This window comes from Candoia aspera, chromosome 1, assembly GCF_035149785.1.
Source record: "Candoia aspera isolate rCanAsp1 chromosome 1, rCanAsp1.hap2, whole genome shotgun sequence".
Classification (NCBI taxonomy): Eukaryota; Metazoa; Chordata; class Lepidosauria; order Squamata; family Boidae; genus Candoia; species Candoia aspera.
The window spans coordinates 233,921,669-233,940,058 of record NC_086153.1 but is presented as its reverse complement, the minus strand read 5'-3'; the positions used below and the strand labels follow the sequence as shown (position 1 = coordinate 233,940,058).

Below are 18,390 nucleotides of genomic sequence, written 5' to 3'. Positions count from 1 at the left end.
TTTCTAATAGGAATCTTTTCATCGAACAAAAAGTATGCCTTGCAAACATATTTTTTGGGATTCTTTCTAAAGTCCTATATTCTGGAAGAAACATTAACAATCTCAGATATGCAGATGATACCACTTTGATGGCTGAAAGTGAAGAGGAACTGAGGAGCCTTATGATGAAGGTGAAAGAAGAAAGTGCAAGAGCTGGCTTGCAGCTAAACCTCAAAAAAACCAAGATTATGGCAACCAGCTTGATTGATAACTGGCAAATAGAGGGAGAAAATGTAGAGGCAGTGAAAGACTTTGTATTTCTAGGTGCGAAGATTACTGCAGATGCTGACTGCAGTCAGGAAATCAGAAGACGCTTAATCCTTGGGAGAAGAGCAATGAGAAATCTCGATAAAATAATTAAGAGCAGAGACATCACACTGACAACAAAGGTCCGCATAGTTAAAGCAATGGTGTTCCCCGTAGTAACATAAGGCTGTGAGAGCTGGACCATAAGGAAGGCTGAGAGAAGGAAGATCGATCCTTTTGAACTGTGGTGTTGGAGGAAAATTCTGAGAGTGCCTTGGACTGCAAGAAGATCAAACCAGTCCATCCTCCAGGAAATAAAGCCAGACTGCTCACTTGAGGGAATGATATTAAAGGCAAAACTGAAATACTTTGGCCACATAATGAGAAGACAGGACAGCCTGAAGAAGATGCTGATGCTGGGGAGAGTGGAGGGCAAAAGGAAGAGGGGCCGACCAAGGGCAAGGTGGATGGATGATATTCTAGAGGTGACGGACTCGTCCCTGGGGGAGCTGGGGGTGTTGACGACCGACAGGAAGCTCTGGCATGGGCTGGTCCATGAAGTCACAAAGAGTCGGAAGCGACTAAACGAATAAACAACAACAAAAATATTCTGCATGCTCCATTCACTGTTTCAGACCACAATGCAGGTTTCTCAGCCATATACAGTAGGGCAGAACAGCAGTTAATAAGAGCAGTTTTTACTGACTGTGGTCTATATCAGGTTTGAATACTGCCTGGTTCTAACTTCATGTCAAATCACAGTTGATTTATCAGCTGATAAATTATAGATTATGGTTTACAAACAGCGATGGTTAAATTTACATACATGTTTTACCTTAGTGTGAAATACAAACCCAGCATTTTTTAAAAAAATTGGTTGAAATGTACTTATTCTCTTAGTTTGTTATGGTAATGTGGTCACTTCCAGAACTCCCATTTTCGTGTTTGCTATGTACTAGTGTATATCTTAAATAATAAATTTAAAAAATCTTGGGATTGTTTGGTATATTGTTTTCTGCTACAGATTAAGGTTACTGTGGTAACAAATGATTTTGGCTGGGTGAAGAGATTGAATTTAATTATCCTCTTTTCAGGTGTTAATAGTTGCAATTGCATGAAGTGAGGGCAGGTTTTTTTGTTTCAGTTTCCTTCTCTTTAGGCATGTAGAGAGTATGCAGCTGAGGGAGATCTCTCTCCTCTCTGAGAGCCTGTGAAAATGCAGAAGCCTGTAAATAGGTTTTTGTAAATAAATTTATTTTTATAGAAATGCCTGGTGTGTGACTTTTCTGATCTCTCCTGGGCCAAAATGCTTTCTAGCACTCTGCCAACAGGGATCATGTTTAGAAAAAGAAAGAGTCATATAACATTGTAAACATGTCAGACCTATAAGATAAACTGGACCAAGAAACAGATTCCACATAAGCCTAAAACTCCTTTTATTACTTTTGGCCATAGTAACAGAATCTTGCAAGTCTGAATATGCTTCTCCTCCTCCCTCTTTTATATTCATGTGAGTTAGGGGGATGCCTGTCTGAGACATTTTCATAACCCTCCCCCCTTGTCTGGGCTTAAGCAAAGTTTATCCACTTGTTCCCTTCATACTGGGTCTTCCTCTCTCCAAGGTAATCTTTAATCTGCTTAGGGACCAAGTCCACTGAATTTACACTTCTTGTATGACCCCAGTTAGCTTAGTGTGGTTAGTTTAGTGTTGGCAGCTAATTAAACTGTAATCAGCTGGGCCAGCCCTAACATTAGACAAAGTAAATGATTGCCTCTGGCAGCAAGTGACATGCAGTGTTTACAGACAACCCCTTGCTGCTTCTTTAGATGTGTTTCCATTTGCCTTCTACACTAGCCCACTGCTCCTAGTTATGCAGGTGGACATCATCCCATTAATAGCACTGAAATAAGCTCCAGCTGCCAGTCCAGTTAGGTTCTGTAGGTGGAATGGTCAAAGTGAAAAGACAAAAATGTCAGCTCTTTGTGATAGTCCAGACAAAAAGCACAAGCCATGAGTACTAACACCACCTTTATTGTAAGGTTACAGTACAGAATCTTGCAAGTCTGAAAGCAATTCTCCCCTCCTTTACTTTTACTTTTCAGAAAACTAGGGAGGGTCCCTTTTCCTTCTGTAGCCTGAGATACCTTTTGCATGACAGTTGTCTAGGCTGCGGCTCTTCCTTCTGTCTCCCAAGGTTATTCTCACAGACCGTTACAAAAAATGCAGGATTGGTCATGCATCCCAGGATATTCTGGAATATCTTGAAGCCCTTGTTTGTCTGCTATCAGGAGACCCTAACAAGCCCCTGCTAAAATCAGAGTCCTGGATGAGATGGCTTTTTCATTTAATGGAACTAGGCAACTGATAAGACTTTTTAATGCAATCTGTACATTCCATTTGACTAAGGCACCCATTTTTGGACTGTATGGAACTGGTTTTTGATTCTTTCTTGAAGAAGCGATGGAAAGACAGCTCTAGTGAAACATAATGAATATGGAATTTTGCACAATGAGGATCATTCAAATCCACCAAGTGATTAACAATGGATGCCTGGCAAAGGGCCCTGGTTGCCAAGGGATCCCGGATGCCTTAAGAACACAAGAGGCTGTTACAAGGGATTGTGCAGTTCTGCTACAGAACAAGCCCCTTATTTGAAACTGTTTGGAGGAAGGTACCCTTTAAGAGGCATAGAGGAGCATGCTTCCCCAAAAGGCAGTGGCAGTTTGCCAAGCAGGCTACTGGGGCTATTATCTTCCTTGGAAACCACAATGCTAGGAACTGATCTCTCTTCCCCCTTCTGGGCTTGCTCTTTAAGAATAAGAAAGGTCATTCCTGTTTACCAAATACAAAAGGTCTCATTCTTGTAAGCCTATTTCCCGAGTCATTGTCAGCACAGCCTTAACTAAGCATTTTTATAAACAAGCCGTCAGGCATGAGATGCAGCCAGGATGTAGAAATGTTGTAGAGCAGCTTTCCACAAACTGAGCACTATCCAGATGTGTGGACTTCATTTCCAGAATTTCCAGGCAGTATGGCTGAAAATTCCCCAAGCTGAAGCTTACATAGGTGGAGGACACCTAGTCTGGAGGTCACCGAGTTATCTTTTTTCATCTAAAAAAAAAAGTTTTCAAAATACAAAATATTGACAAAATACATAAATAGCTAAAAAGAATAAATGAAACAATCTCTAAACTTAAAGAAAAACTAATGGAAACCGAAAATAGAAAAGAAATGGATAAAAAAAAGAAAAGAGAAAATATCCACCTTTTATATTAAATATATCAATAGTCACTATTTTATTAATAAATACCATATAGTACTAAAGTATAATTAATATAAAATATTATTGTAAAATATCACCGAATCTCTGCCAAAGTAGTACATTTGGCTTCATTCTTTGATTAATAGACAATATTGCCTTTTCCAAGTCAAATAAATCCCACATTTCCAAAAGCCATTCCTTAACATATGGAATAATATCACTTGTCCAAATTCTAGTATAATTCTTTTAGCTACCCCCCTATGCATGATACAAACACAATTCCTGATAAACAGTCAGGAACTTAATTTAACATTTAAATATTTCCCCATAAATCTACTTATATACATTAAAATACATTTCATACAAAAAATCAGATAATCATATGACCATATTGTATGGGTCAATAAACGGTTGTTGGAGATTTCACATCTCCAACAAATAAAATCAGATGTCCATCCTTTCAACTACATACCTTGGGGAGTCCAGAATAATCTAAATACAATATTTTGATGAATCAACTTTAATCTCAAATCTGCTGATGCCACTTAAACATTTTTAAGGGCATGAAACCATTGATGGGGCAATATCAGAGATTCCAGTTCTTTTGTCCATGTTTGGGATATTCCGAAAATGTGCACATTAAAAATATTATTGAGCTTTCAATAGAGATATATTATGGATTTTACTTTGGTCATGGATTCCATCAAATAAGAGAACACCTCAGGTGCCTCTGAAGCAGCCAAAGTGTCTGGCCCATATGGATTCTTTAAAATATCCTTAAGTTGAAGATACTGTCAATGTTGTGAACTGGGAAGACCAAATTCAATTTGAAGTCAGAAGAAATCCTTAAAAGAGTCATTAATAATAATTGGTGTAATGTCATAATCCCAGATTCTGCCCAAACTTTCTAATGGAACATTTTACCATCTATTTTCAGAGCAGAATTTTTCCAAAGAGCTAAATATTCATGAATCTCATTATCAAAACCCAATGTATGCCTCAATATGGCCCAAAGATTTCTCACCACCCATACTCCTGGAAGTAAAGCATCTTTTCTATTATATCTTGTTCCAAGAAATTGCCACAACAAGGGAAATAGATAATAGCTTTCCAACATAGGTCATAGATGGTAATATTCCACTTTATTTTCAGTCACATACTGATAGCTAATAAAATATAAGCCCAATGATAGTTTCACAGATTAGATACATTAATCCATCTTCCTCAGATGGTAATCCCAGTTTAGCTAAAGAAAGCATCTTTTTAAATATATACCTATAATACAATTGATGGACTGAGCCTTCAGTAGACTGACCCATCAGATCTGACATAGATCTGCATATTTTTATTTACATATTTATGTATTTAATTAAATTTATACACTACCCTTCTCACTATATAAGTGACTCTGGGTGGCTGACAAATAAAAGATCATAAAAAACCATATAAAAAATACAAAAAATATGAAGTTAAAAGAGAAAAGCTGGAAGGTGGAGGGAGTGTCCTCAAACCACCAACCATCCCCAGGGCTGCCTACCACCATTGGGTCCCCAAGCTAGTTGGCAGAGCCAGGTCTTAATGCTCTTCTGGAAGGCCAGAAGAGTGGGGGCCAACCTCACCTCAGGGGGCAAGATGTTCCACAGGACGGGGGCAATGGCAGAAAAGCCTCTCCTCCTAGACCTCGCCAGTCAAACAGTTGAAATTCTTTAGCCGACGGGTCCATAACATGCCCTTCCTGCCAGACTGGGCGGGGGGGGGGGGGCAGGTCAATGTAATTGGGACAAGATATTTCTTCAGGTAACCTAGGCCCATGCCATGAAGGGATTAAAAATTGTAACAAACACCCTGAATTGGACCCAAAGCACATCGGCACTCAATGCAGCTCATGCAGCAGCGGTTTTACATACGTAGCCCTAGAGGCGCCCATAACTGCCAGTGCCATTACATTCTGCAGCAGCTGCAGCTTTCAGATACTTTTCAAGGGTAGCCCCATGTAGGGCTTATTGTGGGTTGTATTTTATTTAAATACCACCATTGGGAATACACAGCACTTCACACATTTCCCAGACAAATTTCATGCTAGGCATAAAGCTGCCAACTTTCTAATGCCTTTACCTAATTCTATGACATGGCATAGACAAAGTGAGCAGGGAGAATTTTGTTTCTCCATCTCTCAAAAGACTAGGACCATAGGCCATCCAGTGAAGTTGATTAGAAGAAGATTTAGAAGATACAGAAAAGAACTTATTCTCATGGTACATAAATAATCCGTGGAATTCATTGCAAGACCTGGTGATGGCCACTAATTTGGATGGCTGTAAAAGGGGATTGGATAATACAGGAAGACAGATCTGTCAAGGACTATCCATCTTGAAGATTCAGTGCTACCTGTGGAGCAGCATGTCTCCAAATACCAGTTGTAGGGAAACAATGATAGGAGGAAAGGGTGTATCTTCTTGTGAGACACATTACCAAGCTGGTGACTTTGAGAAACAAAATGCTGAACTAAGATGGACTTGACTGACTCAGCACAGCTATTCTTATGTATTATAGATGAGAGATGGGGACCGATAGGCAAGTGCCATTATATACCAATTATTTACGCTTTCTATCTTTGCTCTGTGTAAGGAACTAAAGAAAATATATAGTCAGTATGGCCTTCAGGTTGCTTAGATTTGATTCCCAGAAGCCCATGGTTTTTCATAAGATTAAAAACCTTCTGAAATTTTTCTAAAGTGTTGACATTCAGGGAGATTCCCAGCATCATTGTTATACCATCCCTTAGTTTTGAATGTATATGGACAATTGCTTACAGAGTCTACTTATCTGTAAATGAATAGTATTTTGCAATAAAATGCACTTCTAGTCTTGGCCACTAACCAAAGAAGAATTTACAGTCATTAATATAGAAATTTGCCATTCCTGATCTGAGATACAGGTAGCCCTCATTATTCATTTGAGTTCTATCCTTGCCTAACAGCAAAACCTTGAAAAACTGTATTTTAAACATGCACAAAAGTCAATCCTCCATATTTCCACACCTTTATAAACAATGCTGAAGACTTCACAAACATTTTTCAGGAAGTGTCACTATGAGAAACACATATCACAAACCTTGGAACAGTCTTCCAGATTTTGATGGGACAATTCACAACTGAAAGTGCAGCCAGTCTAGAAGTTGATGAGAATTCCCTGTTTGGAAACTACATAGTTGCTGGGTTACACACCTCCTGTAATGAATGCCTGTACCCAAATAAAATGCTCAGACTCAAAATCAAAGTTTAAGTTCTGATTTTATTTAGAATAGAGTGCAAACAGAAAGAAAGCTGAGAATGAGAAAAGCGCGCCTAAAGTCAAACTAAATAGCCCCGTTACAAACAGCGTCCCACCCCATCCCAGACACTTGTTTTATAATCGGGTTTCTTTTGTTTGTCTCTTGCTAGAAATCTTTCATTTTTATGTTGTATTTTGAAACTTTATACAAATATCACCATGCTGCTTAACTAATCTTTTTATTGATAGTTACCTCAAATAGAGCAACATAAAGTATTTTAAAAAAATATATATAGAAGAAAATTCATTTGATTGACTTTAAAATTTAACATTCAGTCCATCGTGCTCACAAATTCTGAGACCTACACTCTCTGCCCAATATAATGTTAGAATGAAATGTGTACATTGATTAAGTCAGTAGGGCACATGTGCAAATTTGGTGACCTTACATAAGCCTCACTTTTCTCTTTCTCTGTCACTCAGTGTAACTCTTACATAGTTGTTATTAAGGTCTGTCACAAACTATTATACATAAAGCACAATAAATCCTCAGAAGTGATGTTCAAATGCTGAATATTCTTATTAGTAATTTGTCACACCAATGGATAGCTGCTCATCTGCCTATTAATAAAACAGAACGGGTATGGAAACCCAAGTGATTAAGCAGTCATAATGCAGCCATTGTTTGAAGCCAAGTTCCCAGAATTCCTTTCACTGCCAGCTGGCAATTCTCCTCCTGGAATGTGAAACAGTCACAAGGTTGTGGAATTGCTTGTTAATCTGAAGACACCAGGGCTGTTTTCAAAAGGGACACAATAAGTTTTATGCACTTCTCATTCTTGTCCAGTAAATTAAAAATGCAATATTGACTAGAATGTATGCTTGATTTCTTTAATAACGTTTTATCATTAAGATACAGTAAACTACTGAATGCCATGATTTTGAAAACCTTTCCTTTAGCATTTAGCCCTTGAGCAGGCCCGCAACCAGGGTCTGTGTCACCCAGGGCAGACATGGATTCCGTGCCCATTTTGGCGCCCCCCCCAGCGTGGCGCCCGGGGCGCATGCCCCTCTTGCCCCTCCCCTAGTTGCGGCCCTGCCCTTGAGTCTCCACAAGGGTTTCACAGCACTCACCTTGCACACCATCCTCCAGCAGAGTGACCAGCTAAACTTGCACACACAGCCCCTAGGCTTCCACAGGTGACAGCAGGTCCAACTCCCTTAAATAACAGGCTTTGAGATCAGGTGGTTTTGCCATCCTGACCACAAGAAGATCTGCTCTTGTGGACTAATAGTGAGTTAAACGATCATTTGCCCGTTCGAAGAGAGTATTTTTTTCTTGGATAGTTGTCACATTTAAGTAATATTTCCTGAGGATGGTAAATAACAGGGAAAACCACATTTCGTTGAATGCAGACTGGTTCAGATTTGCATGTGTTAAAGAAAAGTGAAACATATATACAAACTTCTGCTTTTTGATTCAGAAAGTGGATGTGTTCATATTTTATCAGAAATTTAGTCAGCTCTGCGCAATTTTTATAAAGCCTTTCCGTAATGGGAAACAGAAAGGTTTTCCTTTCTCTGATACTGCCTTGAACTTTTGACTGAGCTGTTCTGCCTTCTCCCCCAATAACACCACAGAGGTAGATATAAAAGGCCTTTGCTTTGAGTCTTTCCTTCACTTTCCTCAGGTGAGTTTCTAATTAATATCTTCGGTGAATGATTGGAGGTGGGAACTTACTTTCCAGCTTTTCATCTTACAATTGCAGTAGTGCTGCTGCCAAACTTAATTCATTTCTCTACTGTTGCTGCCTCCTTGTGGCTAATGATGAAATTTGCGGCTTAATGAATCACTTATTCATTCATTTCTTGTGTTTCTACCATGCACCTTTAAGACGTTCCTATTCTGTGATGATACCGTCAGGCCTCTGAGCCAGCATAAGTAAATTCATGGTGAATTGGGACACTTTAGCAGAGAGTTGCCAGATGTTCAGAAGTCCAGACTGCTGGGTAACACAAGACACCATTGGTGCTGTTCCCTCCGACCCCGAATTTTCTCTGCCAGAAAAGCCACTGCCAGCTGCTTTCCGTTTTTTGCAGGCGGGTTTTACTGGACATATATAATTTTATATTTTTTACTGATTGATTGATTATCTGCCATCAAGGCATTTTCAACTCCTAGCAACCACACAGATAAATTTTCTCCATGATGATCTGTCCCTAACCTGATCCTTCAGGTCTTCCAATGATGTATTCATTGCCACTGTAACTGAGTCCATCCATCTTGCTGCTGGTCATCCTCTTCTTCTCTTTTTTTCCACCTTTCCCAGCATCAGAACCTTCTCCAAAAGCTAGGCCTTCAAATAGTGTATCTGAAGTGGGATAATTTGAGCCTGGTCATTGTGCACTGAGTGAGAACTGTGGCTTTACTTGTTTGATGATCTATTGGTTTGTTTTTTTGGCTGTCCACAGAATCCTCAGGAGTCTTCTCCAACCCCAGAGTTCAAAAGTATCAATACTCTTCCTATCCTGCTTTTTCAAAGCCCAACTTTCACTTCTATAGAGTGTCACGGAAGATAGTCTTATGTACACATTTAAAATCTATACACAAAGTTAAATGTATGTATCCATAGATAAAGCATCAAAATGAATATATACACAAGCACAACAACCAGATTTAAAATAAAAAATTCTTTCTTACATTTTTCTAGCTTTATTTCATAAGGTCCATTACAGCTTCTGTTACAAGTCTTTTTTGTAGTGTCTATTATTATTTATTATTCAGTCAGAAGTGTTGTGCTTATAACATTTACTCAGCATGCAGTACTTCAGCAGGAATGTTGGTGTTGTTATTCATTTATTTATATTTCAAATATCCATCACCGCCCATCTCCCCTGAGAAGGGGACTCTGGGCGGTTTACAATCAAAATTAAAACACGTAATTACAATATAAATACTATATAAAATAGAATAAACACAGAGTAAAAAAAAAATTATTATTGTTATTGTTGTTGTTGTTGTTTCCTTGAGTTATTTACTTTATGTTTGTCATTTTTTAAAATAAGTCCACAAGTGCACTGTTCCATTATTTTTCCACTCATAGTTTTTTTTAAAGGAAAAGCAGATATGAAACCAAAGATTTCTGTTGGGCTTTGAACTTCATTTCTCTATCTAGATACTACTAAAATTCTGGTGTTTGTCTGTCTGTAACCTTCAAACAGTGAAACGGTGCATCATAGGGCAAAAAGGTTTGAACCAAGGTTCCTCAAATTGGCTAACTTACAGAATGCATCCAAAATTCAGCACCTATGACTCCTGTGGGATTGAAATTTGGCAAAGTTGTGGCCACTTCAGCGCCGCTGCACTGCTGTGGTCAATCAAGGTGTAATGATTGCCTATTCTAAAACAGCAACTCTGTCATGTTCCCCGCTTCAATGTGCATGGTACATCGTAACGTTTCGCATGTCAACTTGCTGATGCGTGTTTCGGTTGGGAGGGGAGGAGGATTCTTCTCCTGGGTTTGTTATCTGTATTCAGCTGTATGGAATGTGTTTGGGTTATTTTGTGTGTTCAAGGTTTTCTTCCCAGGACATCAGCAGAAACTGTTATAGCACCTGCGGTGGGGAATTTGAAACGGCTGGGTGAGGGGAGGGATTACGTTTGCACCAAGGGTTTTTAGTTTGTATTTGGTGCGCTTTTGCTCATTCTCAGCTTTCTCTGTATTTGCATACTATTCTTTAATAAATCAGATATCATTAAGTTCCTGCTTGTGAGTCTGAGTCTATTAGAGTAGGCAATCATTACATAAAGCTGAGAATCTCAAAGTTTTACCGTTAGCCCCTTTCCAGATTTATCTTGTGAGGGAGTAGAGCTAGCGATGACTGAACCTACAACCCAGACCGGTGGGAGCGAGGACACGAGCGATGGGGAACCCAATTCTACGGTTAGGAGAATAGGGAGGGACCCCACTCGAGAAATATCAGAGGTGCAGGAGATTTCGAGTTCCAGCCTGGAGGAAGAGGAGGTTGGAGAAAGAAGAGCACCTGAGCCCACCAGAGAGTCGCCAGGTGAGCTGATCACCCAGGATGAAGCACAGGGACCCCTACCAGGGGTGTCCAAGACATCCTGGAAGCAGCGGTACCCGCTGTCCCCAATTGTGGTGAGGAGTGACGAGAGAGGGAAAGAGGACTCCCAAACCCCTGAAAGGATAAGACTATTGGAGGCAAAATTCAAGTCAATGGAATATATGCTAAAGAAACTGTCAATGGACTGGGGGCTCCGGGGAAGGAGTAGAGGGGAATCAAGCACCAGGTATTCGTCCCCTTCTCCCCCCCTCCCCCCTCAGCGGCACCACAGCTGGAAAGGGGCAGGAGACAGCACAGGGCTTAGCCAAAATCTCACAGAGTGAGAATCTTGAGGTCCCCTCCTCGAGAGCAGAGATCCCCAGTAACCAAGAGAAAGACTGACCGCCCAGATGTTGCAAGGGGGCAGCCTGGGGCGGGAGTGAAAGACTTTGCTGTCAAATTTGATGGGGATCCAACTAAGTTGTCATTCTTCCTTACAAATGCAAGGAATTATATGGATGAATTTGGCCCGTATTTCCATTCCGAAAGGGCCAAGATAAATGCCATTGCCAACAAGTTAAAGGGGCGGGCTGCTGACTGGTATGTCCAGTTAAACGAGGCGGATGCTCCAGAGCTGGATGATTTTGAAGAATTCCTGTGGGTGTTGAAGTTACACTTTGTAGACCCATTAGCCAAAGAAAGAGCGAAGAGGGCTCTGAAAGAACTCAGCCAGGGGCCACGGTCTGTAGCAGACTATGCCCTGGAATTTAAGGCTTTGGCTGGGAAGGTTGATGACTGGTCCCAGTCTACTTTAATAGAGCAATTCAAAGAGGGTCTGAATATGGAGGTCCTGAGGTGGTCATTGGGCAGGGATGACCCAGATACCTTGTATGAATGGATACAGTTGGCAGGGAAGGCTGAACATGCACACGAGACCTTCGCCCACAGCAAGAAGGCACTAAGACATGCGGCAATTAGCAAGGGATCACGACCCGCTGCCACAACTGGAAAACCTGGGTACCGTGCCTGGGAGGAGGAGAGGGAGTGGTGTTATGCCAAAGGCCAGTGCCTCCGATGTGGGAAGGATGGCCACAGGGTGGCTGCTTGCCCAAAAGCCAAGGTAGATGATAGGTCTGGAAAAGCAATGGGCAAATCGCCCTCACTGCCCCGGAGAATGAAGGCAGCCAAGGCGGAAACCAAAGTTGAGGAGGTACCTTACTTCGGGGGAGAGGAGGAAAGCGATCTCAAAGAGCCGGTGGGAAATGCCAGCCACCTGCTCTGAAAAGCGCCTGTGGGCAGGTGGTGGAAGACGGGCGCGAAGATGTTTTGGTGAGTGCCAATTGTCCCACACTGAATGTGAAGGTAAAGTTAGGCTCCCGCACAAAGACTGTTGAGGTTTGGGCGTTAATAGACTCGGGGTGTTCACGATGCTTAATGCACCCCGACGTGGTGGCTGCTTTGGATCTACCCAGCTTTCCCCTGCAGCAGCCCATGGTTTTCACCCAGCTGGATGGTTCAACTGCGGGGTGGGGGGGTGGGGGGGTCCAGTGACTCATTTCACAGGAACGGTGGCGTTGCAATTAGGCAGCCACCGTGAGGGGTTACAGTTTGTGGTAGCACCTGTGGGTCATCCCCTAGTCATCTTAGGGATTCCCTGGCTGGTGCAACAAAACCCCTACATAAACTGGGAACACAGGACTCTGACTTTTTCGGATGGCTTTTACCAAGCCCCTGCAGTGGACCGAGTTCCTATTGCTGGAGTGGGGAGGGCTGCGGCGGCAACACCCTGGGTCAGCATACCACCACTGGAGGGCTTACCGGATAAATACCAGGAGTTCACTGATGTGTTTGGGGAGATGGAAGCGGACCAACTTCCTCCTCATCGAAAAACTGACTGTGCAATAGAGTTGGTCCCCAACGCACAACTGCCCAAGCCGAAGATTTATGCAATGACTCAAAAAGAGCTTGAGGCGCTGCAGGATTTTGTTGATAAAAACTTGGCATGGGGGTTTATTGAGCCAGCGAACTCTCCAGTCAGAGCCCCTGTGCTGTTCCGTGACAAGAAGGATGGCATGTTAAGACTTTGCACAGACTACAGGGGGTTAAATGCCGTCTCGATATCAAACAAATATCCTTTGCCAATAATAAAAGACATGTTAGCACATCTGTCAAAGGGGAAAATCTTCTCAAAGCTGGATTTGCAGGAAGCCTATTTCCGCATCCGCATCCGCATTCGCATCCGAGAGGGGGATGAATGGAAGACTGCTTTTAATTGTCCATTGGGTTCTTTCCAGTATAAGGTCTTACCTTTTGGGTTGGCGGGAGCACCCAGGGTGTTTATGCAACTGATAAATGAAGTCTTACATGACCATTTGTTCAAAGGTGTACTGGTGTATCTGGATGATGTTTTAATTTACACAGAGACTGAGGAGGAGCACGAATGCCTAATTAGGCAAGTGCTTAACAAGCTTAGGAGTGCCAAACTGTATGCCAAACTGTCAAAACGTGAGTTTCACAAAACTAGACTTGACTATCTGGGGTATAGGATATCTGACCAGGGTATTGAGATGGACCCTGAAAAAATTCAAGCGATATTGGGGTGGGAACGCCCACGTACCAGGAGGCAACTCCAAAGTTTCCTCGGATTTAGCAACTATTATCGCCAATTTATCCAGGGGTTCGCTGAAATTGCCTTGCCCCTTACTGATTTACTACATACCAAGGGGTTGGGAGACACATGAAAGGTAAAGAACCTGGGGGCAATACTCAATTGGACTCCTGAATGCCAGGCAGCTTTCGAAAAACTTAAAAGCCTTTTCACTGCTGAACCCATTTTACAGCACCCCGATCCCACGTGACCTTTTGTGGTTCAAGTCAATGCTTCCGATTTTTCAGTTGGGGTGCTCTTACTGCAAAAAGATTCTGACAATCATTTGAAGCCTTGTGCTTATCTCTCCAGGAAGTTTTCTGAAACTGAACGGAGGTGGCATGTTTGGGAAAAGGAGGCTTTTGCAGTCAAGGCAGCTTTAGAAGCATGGCGCCACCTCTTAGAGAGGGCTAAATGCCCTTTTGAAGTTTGGACTGACCATAAGAATTTAGAAGCACTCCGCACCCCCCGAAAACTCAGTCCTAAACAGATTCACTGGGCTCAATTTTTTAGTCGTTTTGATTTTCAGCTGAAGTTTATTCCAGGCAAGAAAAATTTCCTGGCTGATGCTCTTTCTCGCTTACCCCAAGATTCGGTCCAAGCGACTGAGATAGTGGGTACTGTGTGGATGGAGCCCCAGCTGGGCCTTCAAGCTGTCACTCGCAGCCAAACCCATGCGCAGCTGCCTCCAGCCTTGCTCTCGCCGGCTGGGAGGAGAGCGCCGATTCCCTCTCAATTGCAACAATTTCTCCAGGAATTGAAATCTGATACTTGGTTGCAGGCAAATAGAGACAATGTAACTTTTGATAGTGACAGTGGAAATCATTTTTGAAACTGGTTGGCACCAAGCAGGCATTGTCCACTGCTTCGCATCCTGAGACTGACGGATCTATGGAGGTTTTAAATTCGACCCTTGAACAATTTTTAAGGGCATTTATAAACTACCAGCAGGACAATTGGGTTGATTTGCTCCCTTTTGCTGAGGTGGCTTACAATAATGCTGTCCATCAGAGCACAGGGCACACCCCTTTTCGTATTGTTTCTGGGCGAGACTTCGTGCCCATTCCTGAGCTGCCACAACCACCCACCCAGCCTTGTTCTCCTTCTGATTGGGCTGCTCAACTGGCTGATTCCTGGCCAGTGATTCAGCAAGCCTTGGCTGATGCCCAGTCTGCTTACAAATTGCACGCAGACAAACGGAGAGCCCTTCAACCTGATTTTAAAGTGGGAGATCAGGTGTATCTATCCACCAAGTTTATAAAGTCACCACAGCCATCCCGAAAGTTGGCCCCGAAGTTTGTGGGTCCTTTCCCCATTGTTGGGGTTGTAAATCCTGTCACTTTTAAATTGGATTTACCTCACAATCTGAAACGTTTGCATCCTGTTTTTCATTGCAGCCTGCTCAAGCCTGTCAGCCATTCTCCCCACTGGCATCCACAGCCTCCCGCCCCCCCCCCCCGCTCCGATCATGATTGATGGACAGCAACATTTTGAGGTGAAGGAGATCCTTGATTCTCGCAGGCTTCATGGCACCCTTCAGTACCTGGTTCGCTGGAAGCATTTCCCCCACCCTGAGTGGGTATCTGCCCGTGATGTTACCGCTCCTGTTCTAGTTAGACGCTTTCATTTGGCTTACTGTTTGAAGCCTGCTCCCTGATGTTTTGTTTTTGGGGGGGCGATATGTCATGTTCCCCATATCAATGTGCATTGTACATCGTAACGTTTCGCATGTCAAGTTGCTGATGCGTGTTCTGGTTGGGAGGGTGAGGACTCATTCTCCTGGGTTTGTTATCTGTATTCAGCTGAATGGAATGTGTTTGGGTTATCTAGTCTGTTCAAGGTTTTCTTCCCAGGAGATCAGCAGAACTTGTTACCAGCACCTGCGGTGGGGAATTTGAAACGGCCGGGTGAGGGGAGGGATTACGTTTGCACCGAGGGTTTTTAGTTTGTATTTGGCGCGCTTTTGCTCATTCTCAGCTTTCTTTGTATTTGCATGCTATTCTTTAATAAACCAGATATTATTAAGATCCTGCTTGCAAGTCTGAGTCTATTAGGATAGGCAATCGTTACAATATCAAAGTATAATAATATAACAGCAGGAGGAAGGGCAGGAATCCCTTGAGGAAATTGAGCAGTTGCTTTATCCTCCTATGGTATGTCTTTGCTTTCTGATAATAACCCTCTGCTTCTGTGTTTTAAGAAGGTGGGGGGGTGCTGAATCGTTATTTTCCCCAATCATACTTTCCTAGGGTCAAATCTTGCATAATTCTTTCCTGTTTTGCTTTTGGAGATGGGCAACACCAAAATTACCGGGGGTTTGATTGATTGATGATTCTGTGTGTTTAGATTGCCATGTATAAAGGTGCCCCGTGCTGTTTTTCACTGCAGCTAATGTTAACTTGTTTGTGTTTCTCCACAGCAGAAGATCTAGAGCTGCCACCATCTGCCTTCTCAGTTTTGGGTTCATAACATATTTTATATAACTGTTTGTGGTGAAATGGACTGAGCTTTTTTTTAATCTTGTGGCCACCTAGCCAAATGACAGGCTCCCTGAGCCCACAGGGTCTCACATCTCCCTGTAGATGGTTGTACATCCAACTTCTGGACATCGTATTTTTGTTTTTTCTTCAAAAAAAAAAAGTAATTCCTAAAGACCAAATACTTTTGATGGATCTTATTACACAACGAAGGCAGATGCTTAAAAATATACATTTATGATGCAATCCACAGAAGCTGATGGAAGCAGTTGGTGCAAATGAATCGCAGCTGAACTCAATCATACTGGAACTCATTTTTATTAAGGAGATATTGACTCTCTTCTTCAAAAAACAGAGAGAACCCATCTCCCTCTTCTCTTAGCCTATAGAATATATTTTTGTGTGTCACTGATGTTTGCAACAAAGGATGCTGGGAATACTGGAACATTCCTAGTTGGGGAGAGGTGGTGGTGGGGGCAAGGTGAGAAAGGAGAGTCAGCTTGTGAGTGATTCCATTTGGGCGATCTGCCCTTCAGCGAGCGCCTCTTCGAGACAGTACCTTCTGTATCCTCGTAGGCCGAGGACAAGTAGAAGATTTCTCTCTCTCTTTTCCTTCTCCCTTTTCTTAGTTGCTTCTTGATGGCCTGTCTGTGGTGGATCAACTCAGAGTTTAGGGAGCTATTTATTTGTGGGAGAAGAGATGCTCGGGGCATAGCTGTTTAAGGGAGGGAAAGAGGATGGAGCATGTTAAATGAAAGTTGGTGGAAGGGGCCAGAGTCTCCATTCCTAGAAGTGTCCATTTTGGCTCTCAGTAGAGAGGGCAGTGTGATGCATCTAGTTTTGGGTTGCTGACTTAAGTGGCGAGTGCCCAGATTGGGCAACAAATTGCAGAGTTCGCTGACCAGGTAGAAAGCTTGGTGGCGCGAGAAGTGGGAGGGAGGGAAGGCCATTTGTAAATACTGCCCAAATCCTCCCATGCAGGCAAGGGAATGAAACGATGATCGGTCACTATTTACATGTGCCTTTTCTTTGCCACTGTGAAATAGCTTGGTGCTCTGGCTAGGTTTGGGCGCAGAGGGTCAGCCCCTAGACCACAGAGATTTTGGCACAGAGTTCCCTCCTGCTCTCCCTCTCTCTGTTCCTTGCATTGAGATCAGGATCCTGCTCTTGCCCTGGGTGGAGTCACAAGATGGGGAAGGGGTGATGCAGGCAGCTGTGTGGGGGAGAGCAGGAACTAACCTGTCAGCCACTAAAGGCTCACGGGTGGGAGGAAGGAGAGAAAGGACTGCGGGGTGAGGATTACAGTGTGCACCTCAAGGGGTTGCTTCTTCAGGGAATAAGAGGAATTTAGGGTCTGCTTACAGATCTTTGCCTTTAACCTGCAAAGTAGCGGTAAAATGGGCAATAACAATTGCTCTGGGCACCATATTGGTGACGTTGGACGGCAGCCTCTCCCTCCCTCCCTCCCAGCTCTGCCTCTGCCCAGCAGCTGGAAGGAACTCGGTTGCTCTTGGCCTCTCCCCTCCTCCCGTTGCACAAGAGGGAAGGTCCACAGTAGAAGAGTCTTATTGCCTCTGCTTTGCTCCAGCCCAGTTCTTCTTACCTTTTGCGGGAGTGGGAGGGATGAAAGATGTAAATCAACACCCTCCAAGGGGGTCGCGCAACATTTTCTAGTATAAAACACTATTTCCTTTTTTAATCCAGATGAACCAGAACTACCCTTCCCCACTGACCAATTCGATGCTGTAGAAGAAACTAATAACTCACTGACTCTTGTTTTTGCTTTTCCTCTGCACCCCTGCTGTCCTTTGAGTCCTGTGCTCATTCTGCAATGCTTTTAAAATGAAATGATTTTTATATAAATAAAGTTTTAAAGTGTGTATTTGTTAAAATGGAATCGACTAATCCAAATCTTGCTGAGTTTGTCTTTTGTGATGAACCCTTGCACCCTACAAGTAAGTTTTGCTTGCTTCAGGTGGATTAATTTTCCCGGGCCACACTTGGGAAGGGTCAGCCTTACGCTGCTGCTCAGTGAAATCTGGAGGAGTGAAGTAGGAGTGCACGGCCTGAGGCAGGATGGGGCTCCACGGTCATCTCCAAAGGATAATTTTGGTGTGACCGGGGACTAAACACGTGAAGAGTAATACTAAGCATATATGAATCATTTAAAGTGGGCCACATTGAGATCACACTTTTTCAATTTCTCTGGCATCTCCGAAGCAAGTGCAAACCTTGTCCCTCCCTCCCTCTTGGGTATGTGTGTGTGTACCCCTCTTCTGAAATAAGCAGCTCTGCCAAATAAGGATTTGACACAGTTCTTAATGGCTTCATCAGCTTGGATTTTGCTCATACCAGTAGAGTGGGATCGTAAACAGGAATG

General features: G+C 42.9%; 1 long non-coding RNA gene across 1 annotated transcript; it reads left to right on the top strand.

Annotated features, from left to right (window-relative positions):
• The first annotated feature begins 15,627 nt into the window (after positions 1-15,627).
• LOC134487402 (uncharacterized) lies at positions 15,628-17,907 on the top strand. The gene is made up of 2 exons (XR_010066849.1): positions 15,628-15,686; positions 15,953-17,907. It is a non-coding gene; the product is annotated as an uncharacterized LOC134487402 (long non-coding RNA).
• The last annotated feature ends 483 nt before the right edge of the window (positions 17,908-18,390 follow it).